This window comes from Mobula birostris, chromosome 18 (genome assembly GCF_030028105.1).
Source record: "Mobula birostris isolate sMobBir1 chromosome 18, sMobBir1.hap1, whole genome shotgun sequence".
Classification (NCBI taxonomy): Eukaryota; Metazoa; Chordata; class Chondrichthyes; order Myliobatiformes; family Myliobatidae; genus Mobula; species Mobula birostris.
In genome coordinates this window covers 8831433-8855523 of record NC_092387.1, presented here as the reverse complement: position 1 = coordinate 8855523, position 24091 = coordinate 8831433, and the positions used below count along the sequence as shown (strand labels likewise).

The following is a 24091-nucleotide window of genomic DNA, read 5'->3' as shown; positions in this document are numbered from 1 at the left end:
TGAGACAGATATTTCTAGTTATGTTGCCTTTCACTGCAAGGTCTTCTTAGACATAAATTACACCGCTTAAGGAAAGTAAAGACTGTCCATTTGATTACAGTGCTCAATACTGATTAACAGTAATGTAGAAAGACAATGTGGCAACCCAAAGATTCAAAGTACATATACAGTATACAACTGAGATTTGTCTTCCTGCAGACAGCCACGATAATTCTCACAAATGGCAAAAAACACACAGAATATTAAACATCAAATTGCAGAGCCCTTGAAACAGCCTAGGAATGTTCAGTTTAGCACTGTGTCGCTTATTGACTGCAGCCGTGCAGCCAGTCCGCCGCGATCAAAATCGCACACAAAATAAATGGAGTAACCAGAAACACACATAACATGAAATGCAAATAGAAATGGAATGATACCAAATTTTGGATTGGTGGGCGAGAGAAAAAAAAATGGGAATTTTTTTAAAAATGTGGTATTATGTAAAGAGGAAGATTCTAGAAATCTAAAAAGCAGAAAATATAGCACAGAAAAGTTTTGATATTTTATGATGTACATATGATGTACATGTACCAAAATACAGTGCAAAACTTGCTTTGCATACCGTCCATACATATTAATTCATTGCAACAGGGCATTGAGGAAAATCAAGATAAAACAACCAATTGTTACAGTTCTGGGAGTGTTGGGGACAGTATAATAGGGTTCCAGATAACATTTAGCTCATGCTATACCTGCCTGGAATGTTTGCTGAGACAATCTAGGAGAAGCTTTACTCGATCACTTATACAGTACTACTACTACGTTGACTCAGGCCTAAGGGGCCGGCGTCGGGCAACAGTGTGAGGAGTGGCGCGCCACACAGTCTTTTGTTTCGCGCCTTGTAAGGCAAGACTTATACAATAGATTCCAGTTAATTGGGTCATTGGTTAATCAGGAAAGCATCTTATTTGGAAAACTATCGACAAAATAGCCAGGATTCCCTTCTTTTATTTGCGATACTGTGCCACTTCATTGGAACAGAAGACTGTTGTCGCACAGTTTCTAACTAGAGACAGTTGCGTGGATGTCGTGTAGCCGTTAGACACTACACTGTGCTTAAAGCAAATAGTTTTTAAATCATGTCCTTGCATTCAAAAAGCAGTGATTTTTGTCACTGATAGTTGATGAGTAATAAACAGTAAGACAATTCAGAACTGTCTTGTTCACTGCGGTTTCAAGCATTCAGGCTTGGCAATGCCAGAAACAGCCAGGAGTGAAAATAAAATTATTTCACTACTTCAACGAATTTTAAAAAAAAATTTTAAGGTATCAACAATCATCTTGAACGTTTCAATTAAAATGAACATTTGGAGGATGCAATCATCAAAAGCACTGTTTGAAGGCAGTCCACTATCTATATTAGGTGTCTGCGCTGATTTTATTTACTTACAGTCAAAAGAACACATCAGCAAACACTGAGTGAAATCCTCTATCGATAACTATTAGTATCTAATACAGAGTTTTATAGTACAGTAGTAACATTGGTAGTGTTCTAAATTATTCTGCATTTCATTTAAATACAAATTACCATTCAACTGAATAAAAAAAACTATGTCTTTTTTATTCCTTTTAACTATTTTCAATGAAACTTTGGCTAATTGGGGCGGGCAATTAATTGGGCCAAAATGTTCTGGTCCCAATGTGTTCCAATTAATCGGAATCCACTGTACTGACATGTGAGAACTCTTAAAGACACTAGAGGGAGCTTTATTCTTCATTAGAAAACCAAGCCTCTGCAGGAACTCAGCAGTTTTTATTCTCTGGTCACCTCACTCTTCATGTATTAAGAATTCAGTATGCACTGGGACTTCTTAAGTATTGATGTGACCCAAAGTGTAAAATATCTCATTTTTATTTCAATTTGGTGAGTATGAAAAAAAAATTCAAAAGACCATTAGACTTAAATTAATCCACAGTCGTAAAATGCAAGAAATGAATATACAGATATTCCCCACAGGTGGATACTCCTAGTTAGAGTCTTGTAATCATGTTTCAAGGAGCTTGCTTTAGGATACTAAACCATGCAGTTATAAATCTAATAAAGCTGAAATTCCAGCTGTGCATTAAAACTGAAATGCTTTTGGACCAGAAATATGTTACCAAATAAGACATTGTACCCAAGCTCTTAATTTCTGTCCAATTGTGAAACACTTTAATTATCTGCAATATTAAAAATTGGAAACAAGACGAGGCAATTTCATTGAAGTGCTGGCTATAAAATGATCTGAATATATAAAAATTCAACTTCACTCATCCCAACACTGAACTGTTCCCACAATCCATGTACTCGCTTTTAAGAAGTCTGCAACTCATGTTCTCAATATTTGTTGCTTATTTATTATTATTTTGTATTTGCACAGTTTGCTGTCTTTACACATTGGTTGCTTGTCCTTCTTGTGTGGTCTTTGATTGATTCTACTGCATTGTTCTGTATTTATTAAGAATGCGGTAAGAAAAATGAATCTCAGTATTGTATATGGTGACATATATGTACTTCGATAATAAATTTTTGAACTTTGAAATTATTTAGTGCCAATTTAAAAATCATACCATCTCTCCCTAAACAACTTGCTTTATTTTTGTCCGCACTAAGCTATTGAGGCTTACTGATAGACAATGGGACACTTCCACTTTCAGCCACTGCAGGTTGAATTTCACCCAATTTACATTACATGGGTTACATATAATGCATGCGATATACTTTAGGCCTCCATTGGTTGGGGTTGATCGTAGATGTTGCATCCTAGCTGTCTACGTTGTTGGCGCAGCACTCACAGTCAATACACAAATCTGTACACAAACCAGGCAGTACGATCCAAAGAGTAAGCCATCGCACTTGCAGCAGGTTCCCCCTCCCCATGCAACTAATGAATCCAAAGTAACGGCAGAAACTGATACAGTTTGGCATCAGTGGCATCACAGGATTTGCCAGTCAGCGCTGAACTCAACGTAGGTACTTAAGGACTCCAGCTCGGGGTTTACTCCCGAAGCGTTCCCTATGAGTGGGTATAGCCGCAAGGCAGCAGACGTTTGACAACAGAGTTTTCTTTCTAGATGAGCTGCCAATCATGGCTGTCTGCTCAAAGTGACAGGCTATATGTACTTCAACATATTTCAGCTCAAGAATTGTCCATGGGCAGAGTATTAAGGTAGGGCTATATTCAGGTCAGGTCACTCGTCTGAGTGCTACTGGTACCACACTACCTGTCACATGGTCGGGTGGTCGGCGACTAAACCAGCTCCCCCACCAGGCTTGCCTGGTGAGGAGGGTGTCTAGACACCCTGCAGGACGACAAACAAGACCTGTCAAAGGGTGGATGAACCCTCTCGTAGGGTCAATGGCCATCTAGCAAACACTTGCTGTGAAGCGAGGAAAGGGCATCCCTTGCATCGAAGCTTGGTCTGGCCATTCACTGCAACCGAACTTCCCCCAGCCGTCTTGGACCCCACCATGCCTCTGGATCTGGGAGGGGATGTCGCGAGGGTGGGTGTGGACCTGTGCAACCTCCTACTCACCTAAAATCCACTCACGTACATGCTGTTCCTTTCTGAGTGGGATCAACCCCACTAACTGACTGAAAGGAACCATCATCATCCTAGCCAGAGATATAAAGGTACTATATTACACCTCAATGATGAAATCAAACTTTGCCTAAAGACAGCTCTGTACCTTTCACATCTACAGGATACAAAAAAGGTGTCGTAGAGACACCATAGTCAATGCGTGGTCAGTAAACATCAATGTTCAAGAACAGAAAAGCCTATAAGAAGTGGTGGATACAGCCCAGCCCATCACAGGAAAACCCCTCCCCACCATTGAGCACACCTACAAGGAGCACTGCCGCACGAGAGCAGCATCCAGTATCAAGGAACCCCACAATCCTGGCCATGCTCTTTTCTTGCTGCTGTCATTGGGAAGGTATAGGAGCCTCAGGTCCCACACCACCAGGTTCAGGAACAGTTATTCTCATTCAACCATCAAGCTCCTGAACCAGTGTGCATAACTTCACTCACCTCAGCTCTGAATTCATTCCACAATCTATTTACTCATTTTCAAGGACTCGACAACACATGTTCAGTATTATTTACTTTTTTTGTATTTGCACTGATTGTGTTCCTCTGTGCATTAGTGTTGATCAGCCCTTGTGTGTAGATTCTACCATTTTTTTTGTTCTGCAGTGACAAAGCAGAGGGCATAACTTCATAAATTCACTCACCCCATCACTGAACTGTTTCCACAACCTATTGTCTCCCTTTCAAGGACTCTTCATCTTATGTTTGACATGTATTATTGATTTATTCGTTTCTTTTCTTTTGCAGACTGGTTGTCGACCCTATTGAGTAGGCCCACGTGAAAATGAATCTTAGGGCTGTACGTGTTGACATAATGTACTTAGACAATAAATTTACTTTGAACTTTGAAATGCCTGCAAGAAAATGAATCTCAGGGTAATATATGGGGACGTATACGTAGTTTGATAATAAACTTATTTTGTAATATCTATTGATTTCTTCACATGATCATACAAAGCAATGGACATTACACTAAACAACCAGAATTCAGAAGATTCTTCATAAGTTTGCTGTCAGACAACTCTACTGTCTAAAAATCAAAATCCATGATGTGTAACTGATATTCCCTGATCTGTGAACTCTGCCCTTGCTGAGCAGTGGGTCGTGAAATTATGCATAATAATTTGCATTGCGCTCACCTCGGGCCCACCACCAGGCAACAGCAGTGAATTCTGTTCAAATCTACTACCAGTCCCTTTGCAATCAAGTCTTCATAGTCTACCCAGAGCAACAATCCCCTCTGTTCTGTATGCATCAGAGAATTAAACAACCACCTCAAAGCACTAGGGAGAAGTACTACCCTTTCTGAGAATTCCTCCAAATACATTGGCAAGATTGGTAAAACACCATCTCCAAGACAAACAAAGGTGTTCGCGTCACACTCAACCAGCTCTGGAGGGCAACCACCCCTGTACTCGACAAACTCCCAAAACTGAAGTTCCACCATGGCACACCATTCCCAGAAGAACTGAGAAAACACCAAGGATATCCTCAAACCATTCTTGGAAAAGAAAACAACATCCTCAAATTATGAAGGCCCTGGCCCAAAATAACAGCTGAAGATGGTGAAGAAAAAAAAAATGGGTAGGCACTGAGCATTTCAGGTCTTTCCACATTGAGGTAAATCATAAACAGGGGAGAGAGTACAGAACAATCTGCTGCAAATGTCCCATCAAACTCCACCCAATAGTGTCTCTGGATTTCACACTGGAGTCATTTGCCACTTCAGAACCGACTGAACTGCAGCAAAATCAAGTCATCCTCTACCCCAAGAAGTTGCCTAAAGATAAACGATATAATCACAACTATATGAATGAATGTGGTAACAAAGCATTGTGCAAATCAAGATCTGCAAACAGTTAAATCAACAACTTCATTCAGACTAACTACATCTACAAAGTCACATTTACTTTCCACTGTGCATCTATTGAAGTTTTGTCAAAGTTTTAAATGACATGATGGATCTGCCCAAACTTCTAAGAAATTAGAGGTGGTGCTGTAAGGCACTTATGTGCTTGTCCCAGGGAAAATCCTCTGAAATGATGATGCCAAGGAATTTAAAGCTACTGACCCTCTCCACCTCTGATCCCTTGAAGAGGACCTATCTCCTCCTGTAGTCGATAATCAGCTCTTTGGTCTTGCTGACATTGGGTAAATGGTTCTCGGTGTGACACCGTTCAGCCAGATTTTTAAAATTTCCCTCCTATACTTTTGTTAGCAAATTATGGAAGCTTAAAAATTTACACACTTATCACATTCAAAATGATTCAAACTATTTCCCTTACAATGCACTGAGCTTAGCCTTGTTTTCATGAGCCAAGCTGAAGTTCGCGATGCTCACTTCCTGTTTATGATTATGCTGGCAAAGCAAAAGACTCTGAAAAAAAAACATAGCCTAAAAAAAACAAGTGCCATAAAACATCAAACACCTGTCACAGTCATACAGCTACAGAATTAAACTATCATTTTAAAAAAAAAAGGAAATTGGCAGCTCTGTAAAGATACTGTTGAAGCAAATATGAAACTAGTTTGCAGAGCCACGGTTATTTCACTTGCTTCAAGCCAACACAAATAGGGATTAAAATAATATCCAATGTCATTTAACTCACCATCAGGCTAAAATACCCCTCAGAATGCAAGACCCTGGTGACAAGGAGGCTCCAAACACAGTAGCATCCACTTCTTCAATCTGAAGGCTGGCATGCACCATTTTGGATGCAGATTTGTAAAGTCAACAATAATCAAAAACTCCACCCACCCCACACATTCTCTTTTCACCCTACTGCATGCTGCCCCCCCCCCCCCCACTGGGCAGCAGACACAAAAGCCCAAAGGCAGGTACCACCAGGCTCAAGGACAGCATCTATCCCTAAGGGACTATGAAACAGTCCTCTAATACCATAAGATGGACCCTTGGCCTCACAATCTAACTCATTATAACCTTGTACTGTACAGTCTGCCTGCACTTTCTCTGTAGCTATAACACTTTATACTGCATTGTTATTATCTTCCCTCATACTACCTCTGGGCTGATGTAATAGAAATGATCTGTACAGATTACATGCAAAACAAAGTTTTTCACTGTACATGTGACATTAATAACCCCATTTACTAATCTAATAAGCCACCACCAAATGGTATGTGAGGTTCAAACTCCCTTTATGCAACAACGTACAAAGGCTATGGTCACCATTCTTTGGCACCAATGTACAACACCTATCATTGCACTCCGACTCCTAATTACAAGTTAAGGCACACACTGTCAGCTTTAAGAAATAAAATTGATTCATGGTTAAAAACAGTGTTAACTCGACCTTAGAAAATAATTTATTCCAAAATTTTGCTCACTGGCTTTAAAAGAACACATTGAATCCACTCACAGCTGTTATAAAGACTAAACACTCACTTCACAGCCGAAATGCTTCATCTCTGAGCTAAGTTGTCCTCACTCTCCGCAGCCTCCATGTTGCCGCCTTCACTCGGCATTTAGGCCCCGGTTAGAAACGCCCCTAACAACCTGCCGGCCAATACCGGAAGTCGCCTGCCCAATGATTGACACTCTAACCTCGCAGCGCCCAGTAGTCCGGAGGCGGGGCTGACACACAACCAGCCAATGCGAGCAGGCTACCGGAAAACAGCGCCAGTCGGCCGGTTAGTGGCATGGAGCCATAATTACAACCACAAACCTAAGTGACACCATCCGCTCGCCCAAACCCAGTAATGGACACTATCCTATCCATCCTTTAGTCCATACCAGTGGCCACCATCACCTCCACCCAATATTTCCAAACCAATAGTCACCATCCCATCTACCCTCTAGTCCAAACCAATGGTCACCATCCTCTCCACCCTCTAGTCCAAACCAATGGTCACCATCCTCTCCACCCATTATTTCCAAACCAATTGTCACCACCCACCCCACCCACTAGTCCAAACCAATTGTCACCACCTCTCCACCCACTAGTTCAAACCAATTGTCAGCACCCCATCAACCCACTATTTCCAAACCAATGGTCACCATTCCATCCACCCACTAGTCCAAACTAATGGTCAACATCCTCTCCACCCACTAGTCCAAACCAATTGTCAATACCCAAACCTCCAACTATTTCCAAACCAATGAACACACATCAAAATTGCTGGTAAACGCAGCAGTCCAGGCAGCATCTCTAGGAGGGGGTACAGTCGACGTTTCAGGCCGAGACCCTTCGTCAGGACTAACTGAAGGAAGAGCTAGGAAGAGATTTGAAAGTGGGAGGGGGAGGGGGAGATCCAAAATGATAGGAGAAGACAGGAGGGGGAGGGATGGAGCCAAGAGCTGGACAGGTGATAGGCAAAAGGGAATATGAGAGGATCAAGGGACAGCAGGTCCGGGGAGAAAGACAAGGTGGGGGGAACCAGAGGATGGGCAAGGGGTATAGTCAGAGGGACAGCGGGAGAAAAAGGAGAGTGAGAGAAAGAATGTGTGTATAAAAATAAATAACGGATGGGGTACGAGGGAGAGGTGGGGCATTAGCGGAAGTTAGAGAAGTCAATGTTCATGCCATCAGGTTGGAGGCTACCCAGACGGAATATAAGGTGTTGTTCCTCCAACCTGAGTGTGGCTTCATCTTTACAGTAGAGGAGGCTGTGGATAGACATGTCAGAATGGGAATGGGATGTGGAATTAAAATGCGTGGCCACTGGGAGATCCTGCTTTCTCTGGCGGACAGAGCATAGGTGTTCAGCAAAGCGGTCTCCCAGTCTGCGTCGGGTCTCGCCAATATATAGAAGGCCAAATCGGGAGCACCGGACGCAGTATATCACCCCAGCCAACTCACAGGTGAAGTGTCGCCTCACCTGGAAGGACTGTTTGGGGCCCTGAATGGTGGTAAGGGAGGAAGTGTAAGGGCATGTGTAGCACTTGTTCCGCTTACAGGGATAAGTGCCAGGAGGGAGATCAGTGGGGAGGGATGGGGGGGATGAATGGACAAGGGAGTCGCGTAGGAAGCAATCCCTGTGGAAAGCAGAGAGGGGGGGAGGGAAAGATGTGCTTAGTGGTGGGATCCCGTTGGAGGTGGTGGAAGTTACGGAGAATAATATGTTGGACCCGGAGGCTGGTGGGGTGGTAGGTGAGGACCAGCCTATTCTGGTATCTGTCCCCCACTTTTCCTTCGCTACATCGACGACTGCATTGGCACTGCTTCCTTCACGCATGCTGAGTTCGTTGACTTTATTAACTTTGCCTCCAACTTTCACCCTGCCCTCAAGTTTACCTGGTCCATTTCCGACACCTCCCTCCCCTTTCTAGATCTTTCTGTCTCTGTCTCTGGAGACAGCTTATCCACTGATGTCTACTCTAAGCCTACTGACTCTCACAGTTATCTGGACTATTCCTCTTCTCAACCCGTCTCTTGCAAAAATGCCATCCCCTTCTCGCAATTCCTCCGTCTCCGCCGCATCTGCTCTCAGGATGAGGCTTTTCATTCCAGGAAAAGGGAGATATCTTCCTTTTTTAACGAAAGGGGCTTCCCTTCCTCCACTATCAACTCTGCTCTCAAACGCATCTCCCCCATTTCACATACATCTGCTCTCACTCCATCCTCTCGCCACCCCACTAGGAATAGGGTCCTCACCTACCACCCCACCAGCCTCCGGGTCCAACGTATTATTCTCCATAACTTCCGCCACCTCCAACGGGATCCCACCACTAAGCACATCTTTCCCTTCCCCCCCCCCCGCTTTCCGCAGGGATCGCTCCCTACGCGACTCCCTTGTCCATTCGTCCCCCCCATCCCTCCCCACTGATCTCCCTCCTGGCACTTATCCGTGTAAGCGGAAGCAAGTGCTACACATGCCCTTACACTTCCTCCTTTACCACCATTCAGGGCCCCAAACAGTCCTTCCAGGTGGGGTGAGTCGGCTGGGGTGATATTCTGCGTCCGGTGCTCCCAATGTGGCCTTCTATATATTGGCGAGACCCGATGCAGACTGGGAGACCGCTTTGCTGAACACCTATGCTCTGTCCGCCAGAGAAAGCAGGATTTCCCAGTGCCATACATTTTAATTCCACATCCCATTCCCATTCTGACATGTCTATCCACGGCCTCCTCTACTGTAAAGATGAAGCCACACTCAGGTTGGAGGAACAACACCTTATATTCCGTCTGGGTAGCCTCCAACCTGATGGCATGAACATTGACTTCTCTAACTTCCGCTAATTCCCCACCTCTCCCTCGTACCCCATCCGTTATTTATTTTTATACACACATTCTTTCTCTCACTCTCCTTTTTCTCCCTCTGTCCCTCTGACTATACCCCTTGCCCATCCTCTGGGTCCTCCCCCCCCCTTGTCTTTCTTCCCGGACCTCCTGTCCCATGATCCTCTCGTATCCCTTTTGCCTATCACCTGTCCAGCTCTTGGCTCTATCCCTCCCCCTCCTGTCTTCTCCTATCATTTTGGATCCCCCCTCCCCCTCCCACTTTCAAATCCCTTACTCACTCTTCCTTCAGTTAGTCCTGATGAAGGGTCTTGGCCTGAAACGTCGACTGTACCTCCTCCTAGAGATGCTGCCTGGCCTGCTGCGTTCACCAGCAACTTTGATGTGTGGTGCTTGAATTTCCAGCATCTGCAGAACTCCTGTTGTTTGCAACTTCCAAACCAATGATCACCATCCCATCCACCCACTAGTCCAAACTTATGGTCAACGTCCCACCTAACCACTGAAGAGGAAAAGAAATACAAGCTGGAAGATGATAAGTGAGGCCAGGTGAAGGGAAGGATAAGTAGGTGGGAAGGAGGTGGGGGTGAAGTGAGAAGCAGAAGAGCTAAGAGCTGAAGAATCTAATAGGAGAGGAGAATGGAGCCTGGAAGAAAGAGAAGGGGGAGGGGCACCAGAGGGTATTGATGGACAGTTCAAAGGAGAACCAGAATAGGGAATGGAAGAAGAGAGAAGAGGGAGGGAGAAGAAATTAGCAGAAGTTAGAGAAATCAATGTTCATTCTGTCAGGTTGGAGGCTACCCAGACATAATATGAGATGTTGCTCCTCCAACCTGAGAGTGGCCTCATCATGGTAGAAAATGAGTCCATGGACCGACATGTTGGAAAGGGAATAGGGAATGGAATTAAAATGGATGGTCACCAGGAAATCCTGTCTTTTGGAAATGGAGTGAAGGTGCTTGACAAAGCACTCCCCGTAGTCTATGTCAGGTCTCACCGATATAGAAGAGGCCCCACCGGCAACTCTGAATACAACAGATGGCCCCGACAGATTCCCAGATGAAATGTTGTCCTTCTACTGAACATTGTGGGCATGCTATGTTGGCGCCAAAATGTGTGGTGTCACTTGTAGACTGCATCCAGCACATCTTTAGGTTGCTTGGGTTGTTAACTCAAACAAGCGTGGCGTGTGGCAAAGTGGTTAAGGCATTGGTCTAGTGATCTGAAGGTCACTAGTTCAAGCCTCAGCTGAGGCAGCATGTTGTGTCCTTGAGCAAGGCACTTAACCACACATCGCTCTGTGACGACACCGGTGCCAAGCTGTATGGGTGCTAGTGCCCTTCCTTTGGACAACATCGGTGGCGTGGAGAGGGGAGACTTGCAGCATGGGCAACTGCCAGTCCTCCATACAACCCTGCCCAGGCCTGCGCCCTGGAAACCTTCCAACTCAAGAGAAATATCATAGAATCATAGAGCCACATAAACACAGAAATAGGCCCTTTACCCGGGAAGTCAGTACGGACCATCAAACAGACACTTTATTCTGATCCTACACTATTTTCTCTTCAACCTGGACAGGTTCTACCACCCACCTGCACACTGCATACCTTTGCATTTTGGGGGAAACCAAAGTATCCTGAGGGAGTTCCCGTGACCATGGAAAAGGATAAACATGTTCTGAACACGGAACATCTGAGGTTCGGATTGAACCTGAGACACTGGAACTGCGAGATTTCCTTAATTCCTCTTGTTCCGAAGTTAATGTCCTGCTCAAGGTGTCTTGAGAAACCCGACCCTCCTGTGCAACCATTCAGAAAGTCATGAGGCAAGGGATCCATGAAAACTTCTTGGTGTGAAATAGGAATTGCATTGTCCTAGGAAGGCAGAGCATGGTAGGAGACGGAGTGTATTTCTGCCTAAAGGCCAGTGACTAATAGTGTTGCACAGGGATCTGTTCTGGGACTCCTACTCTGTTATTTTTATAAATGACTTGGATGAGGAAGTGGAAGGGTGACTAGTAAGCTTGCAGATGACAGGAAGGTTGGTGGTGTTGTGGATAGTGTAAAAGGTTATCAGACAGTAGGTTACAACAGGCCATTAGGGCAGAGAACTGGCAGCTAGAGGCCATTCCAGAAAAGTAATATGCTTTGGAAGGTTGAACTTGATGATGGAATACAAGGGTAATTGCAGGATTTTTAGTGGTGTGGAGGAACAGAGCGATCTTGGGGTCCACGTCCATAGATCCCTCAAAGTTGATAGGGTGGTTAAGAAGGTCTATGGTGAGTTGGCCTTCATTATTTGGGGGATTAGGTTCAAGAGCCAAGAGGTAATATTGTAGCTCTATAAATCTGGTTAGATCACACCGGCAGTACAGAGTTCAGTTCTGGTCATCTCATTATAGGAAGGTTTAGAGAGTGTGCAGAGAAGATTTGCCAGGAGGCTGCCTAGATTAGAGAGAATTCTCATGAGGCAAGGTTGAGTGAGCCAGGGCTTTTCTCTTTGGAGCAAAGGAGGATGAGAGGCAACTTGATAGAGGTGTCTAAGTTTATACAGTAAGGAGCATGGACAGTATGGACAGCCAGCTTCTTTTTTTCCAGGTGGTCATAACCAATATCAGAGGACGTCCTTTTAAGTTGAGTGGAAGAAATTTTAGGGGAGTTGTCAGAGGTAGGTGTTCACATAGACAGCGGTGAGTGCTTGGTGGTAGAGGCTGATAAAACAGGGGTAATTAAGAGACTCTTAGATCGGCACATGGATGGATGTAAGAAAACTGGGGCTGTGTAGGAGGAAAGGGCGAGATTGAAAGTGGTTTATATAGGTCACCACGCCAACCTGAGCCAAAGGAGGTGTAAGATGCTCCTTCCCTCCGCTAGCCTGCAGGCCACCCTAGGGCAAGGTGTAGCTTTGCTCAGTCCCTCTGTTCCTGGTCATGTAAAGCATGGGGGCAGGTGGTAGTTGGTCGTACGAGCAGCCGGTGCCTATCACAGGTCCTGTTTATGCGACCACTGATGTCAGGCAATTTCTGAAGAGTATCAATAATAACTGGGCTCACCCTATCTTGTACAGACACTGCCCAGAAGAAGCCAGTGTCAAGCCACTTCCGAAGAAAAATTTGCCCAGAACAATTATGATCATGGAAAGACAATGATCACCCACATCATACGACACCACACATAACAAATTGTAAACACAAAATAATCTGCAGATGCTGTAAAAGATCAAAGCAACACTTTCAGTACACTGGATGAACTCAGCAGGTCAGGCAGCATCAGTCACAAACGATGAGTCGATGTTTCGGGCCGGAACCCTTCGTCAGGACTGAAGAATGAAAGATGGGGAAGGATTTGAAGAATGCTTGTAGCGTCAGTCGATAGACTAGTAATTTGAAAGACAAAGGGGTTGGGGAGGGGAAGCAATGACATCATAGCGCTGAAAACAATGGGTAGTAGAAGAAGGAGGCGGAACCATGAGGGAGCCGGGGGAGGGGGTAGAGTGAAATAGGGATAGAGGAAGGGAGGGGGAGAGAATTACCGGAAGTTGAAGAATTCTATGTTCTTACCAAGGGGCCGGAGACTACCTAGACGGTATATGATGTTTTGCTCCTCCACCCTGAGTTTAGCCTCATCATGGCAGTAGAGGAGGCCATGTATGGACATATCCGAATGGGAATGGGAAGCAGAGTTAAAGTGGGTGGCTACCGGGAGATCCTGTCTGTTGCTGCGGACGGAGTGGAGGTGCTCGACGAAGTGGTCCCCCAATCTGCGTCAGGTTTCACTGATGTAGGGGAGGCCGCACCGGGAGCTCTGGATGCAATAGATGATGCCAACAGACTCACAAGTGAAGCGTCGTCTCACCTGGAAGGACTGTTTGGGGCCCTGAATGGTTGCAAGAGATGAGGTGTAGCACTTACGCTTACAGGGATAAGTGCCGGGTGGGAGATCAGTGGGGATGGACGTGTGGATAAGGGAGTCGCAGAGGGACCGATCCCTGTGGAAAGCGGAGAGGGCTGGAGAGGGAAAGATGTGCTTAGTGGTGTGGTCCTGTTGAAAGTGGCGGAAGTTGCGGAGGATAATATGCTGGATCCGGAGGCTGGTGGGGTGGTAGGTGAGGACAAGGGGAACTCTGTCCCTGTTGTGTTTGCGGGAAGATGGGGTGAGGGCCGAAGTGCAGGAAATGGAGGAGATGCGGGTGAGGGCATCATTGATGACAGCAGAAGGGAAACCACGATCCTTAAAGAAGGACGACATTTGAGATGTACTGGAACGAAAAGCCTCATCCTCGGAGCAGATGCGGCGGAGAGGGAGGAACTGGGAATAGGGAATGGCATTTTTTGCATATGGCGGGGTGGGAAGAGGTATAGTCGAGGTAGTTATGAGAGTCAGTGGGCTTGTAGAAGATGTCAGTGGACGGTCTGTCTCCAGAGATGGAGACCGAGACATCGAGAAAGGGGAGAGAAGTGTCCGAGATAGAGGAAGTGAATTTGAGGGCTGGGTGGAAGTTAGAAGTAAAGTCAATGAAGTTGATGAGCTCAGCATGGGTGCAGGAAGCAGCACCAATGTAGTCGTCAATGTACCGAAGGAAAAGTTGGGGAGCAGTACCAGAATAGGTCTGGAGTACAGACTGATCCACATAACAACGAAGAGGCAGGTGTAGCTGGGTCCCATGGGAGTTCCCATAGCTACATCTTTAGTCTGAAGAAAGTGGGAAGAGCCGAAAGAGAAGTTATTAAGTGTGAGAACCAGTTCCGCCAACCGGAGGAGGGTAGTGGTGGTGGGGAACTGGTGAGGTCTATTATCCAGGAAGTAGCAGAGGGCTTTGAGGCCTTCTTGATGAGGAATGGAGGTGTATAAGGATTGGACATCCGTAGTAAAAATGTAGCGGTTGGGGCCGGGGAATTCGAAGTTATTGAAGAGGTGGAGGGCATGGGATGTATCCCGGATAAAGGTGGGGAGAGACTGAACTATGGGTGACAAAATGGAGTCCAGGTAGGCAGATACAAGTTTGGTGGGACAGGAGCAGGCAGAACCTATGGGTCTACCGGGACAGTCAGGCTTGTGTATCTTTGGGAGGAGGTAAAACCGAGCGATACGGGATATGGGAATAATGAGTTTAGTGGCTGAGGATGGAAGGTCTCTGGAGTTGATAAGGGTGCTGATGGTGCGGGAGACAATGGTTTAATGTTTTTTGGTGGGGTCCTGTTCCAGTGGTAAGTAAGAGGAGGTGTCAAGAGAGCTGACGTTTTGCCTCAGTAAGGTAGAGGTCCATCCACCAGACTACTACCGCACCACCTTTGTCAGCGGGTTTGATGGTGAGGTTGGGATTAGTGTGGAGAGAGTGGAGGGCAGTGCGTTCAGAGGGAGTGAGGTTGGAACAGGAGAGAGGAGTGGTGAAGTTGAGATGGTTGATGTCTCAGCGACAGTTGGAGATGAAGAGATCGAGTGCAGGTAGAAGGCCCGGGTGGGGTGTCCAGGAGGAGGAGGAGGGTCGAAGACAGGAGAAGGGGTCATCTATAGCGGGAGGGGAATCCTTGCCAAAGAAGTAGGCTCGGAGACGTAGGCGATGGAAGAAGAGTTCAACGTCATGGCGGGCACGGAACTCACTGAGGTGTGGACGGACGGGGACAAAAGTGAGGCCCTTGCTAAGGACAGAACGTTCTGCCTCAGAGAGGGGAAGGTCAGAGGGGATGGTGAAGACACGGCAAGGGTTGGGGCTGGGGTCGGAGGAGAGTGAAGGGTGGGAGGTCTCAGGAGGGAGAGGGGGGTTGGGATATTCCGGGAGAGTGGGGTTAGGGGAGGATGAGGAATCAGAGAAATGGAGGGGCGATGAGGGGTCGAGGGAAGTTTGGGAGTCGCTGGGTGGAAAGAGGGTAGTGGGGGAATAAAGTGGGCGGTGGGACCTAGCGGCAGTAGGAGCGGTTCCGGTTTGGAGAGTGTTGGGATCTCGGTCCGAGCTGGAATCGGAGCTGGGAGTGACGGAGCCTGTAGCCTGCAGGGCCCCAGAACTGCCCCACACATAACGAACAAACGATATAGGTTAGCACAACATCATGGGCTGAAGGGACCATAGTGTGTTCTGTTCCTTGTTTATTGTGACCTGTTTTCTAGTGGTTCATGTTTCACACCTTGCTGTGCTGGACTCAGTCATTTCCATTACCGGTGCAAGTCTGCCCACACGATGGATATAAGAACATAAGAAATAGGAGCAGGAGTAGGCCATCTGGCCTGTCAAGCCTGCTCTGCCACTCAGTAAGATCATGGCTGATCTAACCATGGACTCATCTCCACCTACCTGCCTTTTCCCCATAACCCTTCATTCCCTTACTACGCAAAAATCTATCCAACCTTGTCTTAAATATATTTATTGGGTAGCCTCCGCTGCTTCATTGGGCAGAGAATTCCACAGACGTCTACAAGAGATGAAAACATTCAGCATCGGGCACCCCACAGCCCAGGACATGCTCTCTTCTGAAAGCTGCCATCAGCCAGGAGGTACAGGTACCTCAAGGTTAGAGAACAGCAGAGAAAAATGTTCTTTGGCCCACAATGTTTTAGAACTTAGAAAATAGAACATAAAACATTACACCACAGTACAGGCCCTTCAGCCCACAATGTTGTGCAACATTTAAACCTGCTCCAAGATCAATCTCTCCCACATCCCTCCCACATAGCCCTCCATTTTTCTTTCATCCACACGTCTCTTAAATGTCTCTAATGCTTCGCCTCTACCACCACCCCAGCAGAGAATTCCATGTGCTTCCCACACTGTGTAAAAAGAACTACCTCTGACACCCCCTCCTTGGCTTTCCTCCAAGCACCTTAAAAGTATGTACTCTGATATTAGCCATTGTCACTCTGAGAAAAAGTCTCTGGCTGTCTACTCTATCTATGCCATTTATCATCATACACACCTCTATCAAGTTGCCTCTCATCCTCCTTCACTCCAAAGAGAAATGTCCAAGCTTCCTCAACTATTCCCCTAGATAATTAAATTAGTAATTAAAAACCTACTGAACTAATCCTTTCTAGCTACACGTCCACATTCCTCCATTCATGTAATTATCTACTAACCTCTTAAATGCTCTTTGGCCCACAATGTTTTAGAACATAGAAAATAGAACATAAAACATTACAACACAGTACAGGCCCTTATATTTGCCTTCATACCATCCCTGGCAGAACGTTCCAGGCACTCACCACTCAGTGTGAAAAAAGCATGCCCTACGTATCTCCTTTGAACTTACCCCCTCCTGCCTTAAATGCACGCCCTCTAGCATTAGATGTTTTGACTGTAAGATTAGGATACCATCTGTCTAATTCATCAATGCCTCCGTACTTCTAACAGCTTCCATCAGGTCTCCCCTCTGCTTCTGTTGTTCCAGAGAAAATAACCTACAGTTTGTCCAACCCCTCCTCATAGCACATGCTCTCTAATCTATGTAGCATCCTGGAAAACGTCTTCTGCACCTGCTCCAGAGCCTCCACATCCTTGTTTTATAAATATAATTTCCAGACTCTTGAACTCAATTGTTTTTTAGATTAGATTAATGCCTTAGCTGATAAAGGCAATTAGACCATCCACCTGCTTCATGATGCAATCAACATGTGCAGCCACTTTAAGGGAGCTATGGACTTGGACCCCAAGATCCCTTTGTACATTGACACTGTTAAGTTCTGCCATTAACTGTGTATTTTACCATGAAGTGTAACACCTGAGACCTGTCCAGATTAAACTCCACTTGCCATTTCTCCAGCCATATCCGTAAGTAGTCTAAACCACCCCCCCTTAACTTTTGGCAATCTACTACATAGAAACATAGAAACATAGAAAATTGATGCAGGAGTAGGCCATTCAGCCCCTCGAGCCTGCACCGCCATTCAGTATGATCATGGCTGATCATCCAACTCAGAACCCTGTATCTGCCTTCTCTCCATACCCCCTGATCCCTTTAGCCACGAGGGCCATATCTAACTCCCTCGTAATGCCACCATTATTTGTATCAGCTGCAAATTTACTACTTTTTCATCAAAGTTGCTTGTAATGTTCACAAGCAGCAGAGGTTCCAGTATGGATCCTTGTGGACAGCACTAGTCACAACCTCCAACCAGGATAATGCACCTCTCATTGACTACGACACTCCATCTTCTATGGGCAAGCCAACTCCAAATCCAAATGGCCAAGTCACCGTGTATACTAGGCATCTCTATATTCTGGATGAGACTACTATGTTGGACCTCATCAAAAGCCTTACTAAAATCCACAAGTCTACCCACATCAATCACCTACATCACTTCATCACCAAACATCATTTGCTGATCTGCAAACTTAGCCCCAAAGCCCAGATCCATGGAAATCAATACCTCCCTTTGCAACTGGATCCTTGACTTCATGACCAACATTATACTCATCTAAACACAGGTGCCCCATAAGGTTACTTCTTCATCCCTCTGCTCTGCTCCATCTACACTCTGCTCTAACTCCATCTACAAGTTTGCAGATGACACCACCACCACAGTGGGCTGCATCTCAAGTAACAATGAGTTGGAGTACAGGAAAGAATTAGAGATCTTGGTGACATGGTGTTATGACAATAATCTTCCCTTCAATGCCAAAAGAGCTGGTCATTGACTTTGGAAAGGGGAGAGGCAGTGCACGTTCTCCTGCTAACATTAATGGTGTTAAGGTTGGGAGGGTTGAGAGCTTGGTTCTCAGGAGTGATCATCACCAATAGCCTGTCCTGGTCTAACCAGTTGACACCATGGCCAAGAAGGTTCACTAATGTCTCTACCTCCTGAAGAAACTTGGCATGTCCCTGTTGACCCTTACCAATCTTTATTGAAGCACCCTGAAGAGTAATCCACCTGGATGCAATGGCTTTCCAAAATGCTCATCAATCCTATATTTAGGAATCCTCTCCAATAACGTTCTTATCTCTGACATGTGCCATAGAAATCTAGTTTCCAGGATTATCCCTATTTCCTTTTTTAAACAATAGAACAACATTAGCTACTCACCAGTCCTCCATAAGCTTGCCTCTAACTATGATCTTGGTCATGGTCCCAGCAATCTAATCTCTTACTTCTCTCAACAACCTGGAAAATATCCAGTCAGGTCCTGGGAACATCTGTCTTCATGTTCTTCTAGACACCCAACATTACCTCTTCCTTAACCTTAAAATCCCCTCGCACTGATCTCACTTTCCTCCATGTGCTTTTCTTTGGTAAATACCAACGTAAGGTATTCAGATAGGATCTCACCCACGTGCTCCACCTCCAAGCACATGTTCCCTCCATTGTCTTTGAGTGGTTCTACCAATCCCCTTGTTATCCTATCCTCTTGCTCTTATTTAGGTACAGAATGCCTTGGGATACTATTTAAAACTGCTTGCCAAGAAATGTTCATGAACTCTCATGGCTCTTCTAATTCCCTCTTGAGTTCCTTTCTAGCTTCATCATAATCCCCAAGGGCTCTGTTTGATTGTAGATACTTAAGCTTTACATACACTTCCTTTTTCTTGTTGACTAAAATTCACCACCCCCTTTCATAATCCAGGGATCCCTTATCTTGCCAGCCGTGTCCATCTTTATTACTGTCCTGTATTCAGCGCCATTTAAGCCTATCACACTAAATTTATCCCAGTCTGCATTGGGGAAGCTGGCATCACTCACGACAACAACCATGTTGTTTTAGCACCTTTCCCTAATTGATCTACACATCTGTTCTTCAAGTGTCCTGGTGGTTATTTGCAGGTATGCAGTATAATCCCATCAGAGTGATTGCACCTCGTTATTTTTGAGTTCTACACACATACACTCAGTGAGTGAGCCCTCCATTATGTCCCCACTGAGTGTGACTGTGAAGTTGTCCCAAATTAATAACACAATACCCTCCACCCACTCCTCCCCCACCCCTCCACTGCCCTCTTACTTCCCTCCACATCTTTTCTAAAACATCAAAACCTTGGAAGATAAAACATCCAGAGCTATCCCTTTCCTAACCAAGTCTCTGTTATGGCCACAACATCATAATTCCATGCTCTGAATTCATTTCCACTATTCTTAATACCCCTAGGTTTAAAATAAACACACTTTGACCCATTGGTTCCATCTTGCTCCCATCCATCCTTCTTTGTAGACTTAATGGTCATGGTATTCATCTTTCTCTCAGTCACTTCCCGTCTTGATTAGTTAGGAATGAAAGGATACGGGGACAAAGCAGGAGATTGAGGCTGAGAGGGAAATGGATCAACCATGATGAAATGGAGGAGCAGACTTGATGGGCCAAAAAGCTTAATTCTGCTTCTATATTTTAAAGTCTTGTGGTCTTACTGATCCGGTGCTCTGGTTCCTATCCCCTGCCAAATGAAAAAGCTTCTTCCCCACTTCCTGAACTGAGCTGAAAATCCCTAACATTGCCTTGGACTTTGCTGTATTTCCTTCCTTCTCACCCAGTCTTGTACCATGGTCATTGTGTTTATTTTGTTAATTGTTTTTGTGCCTATGACAGTTATATATATAGTGTGAGTACACGCAACTTTCTTTCCAGTGGAAAGGAAATCAAATACTAGAGAGCATAGGTTTAAAGTGAGAAGGGAACAAATTAAAATGAGCCTGAGGGACAGCTTCTACACACAGACAGTGGTGGGTATACAGAAAGAGCTGCCAGAGGAATTGGTAGAGGTAGATATAATTACAACATGTATTTCTATTTTATTTAGAGATACAATACAGTAATGGGCATTTCCGGGCCAATGTGACTTTACTACCCATTTACACCCATGTGGCAAATTAACCTATTAAGCCGTATGTCTTTGGAATGTGGGACAAAACTAGAGCAGCCATGGAAACCCATGCAGTCACAGGGAGAATGTGCAAACTCCCTGAGTCACCGGTGGGAATTGAGCTCGGGTTGCTGGTGTTGTAATAGCTTTATGCTAATCGCTGTGTTAAAACGCCATTGGGACAGGTACAGGACATGGATAGCAGAGGTTTAGAGGGATATGGGCCAATACCAGCAAATGGGAGTAGCTTGCATGGGGTTCTCAATTGGCATGGAGAAATTGGGCCAAAGGGCCAATATCAATTCTGCTTGACTCTACAACTCCTCTGATTGTCTATACCAGCCCTTAGTCTGAAGCCTCTTATGTCCTGACAGAAACTTGTTAGATATTGTGAGTTCACACCTCCACCACCTCTTTGGCCAGTGAATTCCAGATCCCAACCAACCTCTGGTTGAGAAAACTCTTCATCCAGTCCCCTCTAAAACACTTGACACTAGGCTAAAACTATACTTTCAATTTTTAGACACCTCAGTGGGTAAAGGTTTCCCACTGTCCACACTCAGTAGCCACTTTAGTAGGAACCTGCTGTACCTAATAAAGAGTCCACTGAGTGTAGTCCATGGTCTTCTGCTGCTGTAGCACATCCACTTCAAAGTTAGACATGTTGTGTGTTCAGAGATGCTCTTCTGCCACTGCTGTAATGCCTGGTTATCTGAGTTACTGTCAGCTTGAACCAGTCTGGCCATTCTACTCTGACCTCTCTCGTTAACCAGGTGTTTTCACCCACAGAAACTGCCACTCAATGAATTTTCTTTTTGTTTTTCACACCATTGTCTGTAAATTCTAGAGGCTGTTGTGTGTGAAAATTCCAGGAGACCATCAGCTTCTTTGATACTCAAACCACCCTATCTGGCATCAACACTCGTTCCTTGTTCAAAGTCACTTAGATCATATTTCTTCCCATTCTGATGTGTGGTCTGACCAACAACTGAACCTCTTTCACGTATTGAGTTGCCACCACATGATTGGCTGATTCAATATTTGCATCAATGGGCAGGTGTACAGGTGTACCTAATAAAGTGACCACTCAGTGTACTTTATCAACTCCCCTCAAAATATTTTATATCTCTATCAGATGTCTTTTATAACTAAATCTACCACTGTGTTTTCTGTTGCAAGATATCCTGGGGTGGTGAAAGTACTACTACTACTACTATGTCGACTCAGGCCTAGGGGGCCAGCGTCGGGCACGATGACGGACTCTCCACTTCTCCCTCTCCCTCATCAGTGTGTTCAGTTCATCTACATTAGCCGCGCCACTGTCTTCTAGGAGCGTGTTGACCATAGTCTTGGGAGTGCGCCCAGGGTTCATCCTCCCGTACTTGGGTTCCCGTATGATGACTAGGCTGGCAGGTAGCTCGGGGTAGCATAGACAGTGCCCCGCTAGTTTCAGTCTTCTTGCCACGATTCTAGTGGAGAGAATCGGTAGGTTGTTATAGATCTCAACATTCGTCATGTGCTGTTGTCAACTCACATCAAGAGCCATCCGGAGCATTCGTGTATAGCAACCATCTAGAGACTTTCGCATCGTCTTGGTGAGTGTCCACGTCTCCCATCCGTACGTGAGAATGGACTCTATGACTGCTATGAAAATCCTCTTTTTAAGCCCTATGGTCATGTTCGACTTCCAGATTTCCCTCATGTCGTTCATAGCCCTCCATGCCAGCGCCTTCTGCACCTTTATGTCCTTCTCCAAACTCATCATTCTTGACCCAAGGTACTTGTAGTCAAAGACTTTCTTAATGGTATCATTCTGTACAGTGGTGAAAGATGTCATCATAATTTCATAGAGTCATGGACTATAAAAAACAGGAATAGGCCCTTTGGCTCATCGAGTTCACACTGCTCCAAGTATACATTTAGCATAAACTTGCAATAATCCTAGTTGCTTTTCTAATGCATTTACCTACAACTATGGGAAATTTACAGCATCTAAGTAGCCTGCCAGCCTCCGTATTGTTGAGACTTGTGATCTCAATGGCTCTCCATGTTGCCTTGGATCACCTGGTCAATGCAAACATCAATGTCAGGGTGCTGGTTACTGACTACAGCTCAGCATTTATCACCATCATTCCTACAGTCCTGACTGGAAAGCTACAGAACCTGGGGCTCTGTACCCTCCTCTGCAACTGGACCCTCGACTTCCTAACCAGAAGATCACAATCCCTGCAGATTGAAAATAAGGGTATTGGGTAATATGGAAAGATAGGCAGGAAGGCAAAGAAGGTGGGGTGGCGCTCTTAATTAAGGACGGGATTGGGTGATTGTGAGAGAGGATATAAGATCTATGTAACAGAATGTTGAGTCCATCTGGGTAGAGATTAAGAATAGTAAAGGGAAAAAAATCACTGGTGGGATTGTCTATAGGCCACCTAATAAAAATATTGCAGTGGCAGAGGCAATTAACCAAGAAATAACTGAGGCCTGTAAGAACGGAATGGCAGTTGTCATGGGGGATTTTAACTTCTACATAGATTGGGTGAATCAGGTTGGTCAAGGAAGTCTTGAGGAGGACCTCATAGAATGCATCCGTGATTGCTTTCTTGAGCAGCATGTTAGTGAACCTACAAGGGAAAATGCTATCTTAGATCTAGTCCTGTGCATTGAGACAGGTAAGATTAACAATCTTGTAGTCAGGGATCCTCATGGAAAGAGTGATCATAGTATGACTGAATTTCACATACAGATGATGGATGAAATAGTTAGATCTAAAACTAGTGTATTGTGCTTGAACAAGGGAGACTACAACTGGATGAGGGAGGAGTTGGCTAATGTGGATTGGGAGTAAAGCTATTTGGTAGGACAGTTGAGGAACAGTGGAATACTTTCAAAGATATTTTTCACAGTGCTCAACAAAAGTATATTCAAGTCATTATTGGTATTATCCAGTATATTCCAGTGAGTAAGGACATTAAGTGTGGGGATAGCCAGCCTTGGATAACTAAGGAAATAAAAGTTAGTATCAAACTAAAAGCTCATTTGTACAAAGTTGCAAAAGAGTAGTGGGAGACTGGAGGATTGGGAAAACTTTAAAAAGCAGCAAAGAACAACTAAACAAGAAATAAGGAAAGGGAAGATAGAGTATGAAAGTAAATTAGCACAAAATATAAAACCAGATAGCAAACGTTTTTATAAACATATAAAGTGGAAGAGGGTGGCTAAAGTCAACATAGGTTCCCTGGAAAACGAGAAGGAGAAATTGATATTGGATGACAAGGAAATGGCTGAGGCATTGAACAACTATTTTGTGCGGTCTTCATGGTGGAGGGTACGTCTAATGTGCCAAAGAATGATGTTATGGACGAAATGGGAGGAGAGGACCTCGATAAAATCACTGTCACTAAAGAGATAGTGATGAGCAAACTAGAGGGCTTGAAGGTAGGTAAGTCCCCTGGTCCTGATGGGATGCATCCCAGGGTGCTGAGGGAATTGGCAGAGTTTA

At 45.0% G+C, this 24091-nt stretch overlaps 1 protein-coding gene across 5 annotated transcripts in view; it reads right to left on the bottom strand.

The window, feature by feature from the left end:
• Nucleotides 1-7097, bottom strand: part of ppip5k1a (diphosphoinositol pentakisphosphate kinase 1a) — a 237048-nt gene extending 229951 nt beyond the window's left edge. For all 5 annotated transcript variants that reach the window (XR_011889605.1, XM_072282170.1, XM_072282171.1 and 2 more), the window contains exon 1: nt 7019-7097. The gene's annotated coding sequence lies outside the window, so the exon portion shown is untranslated. The remainder of the gene's footprint in view (nt 1-7018) is intronic.
• Between the last annotated feature and the right edge of the window lie 16994 nt (nt 7098-24091).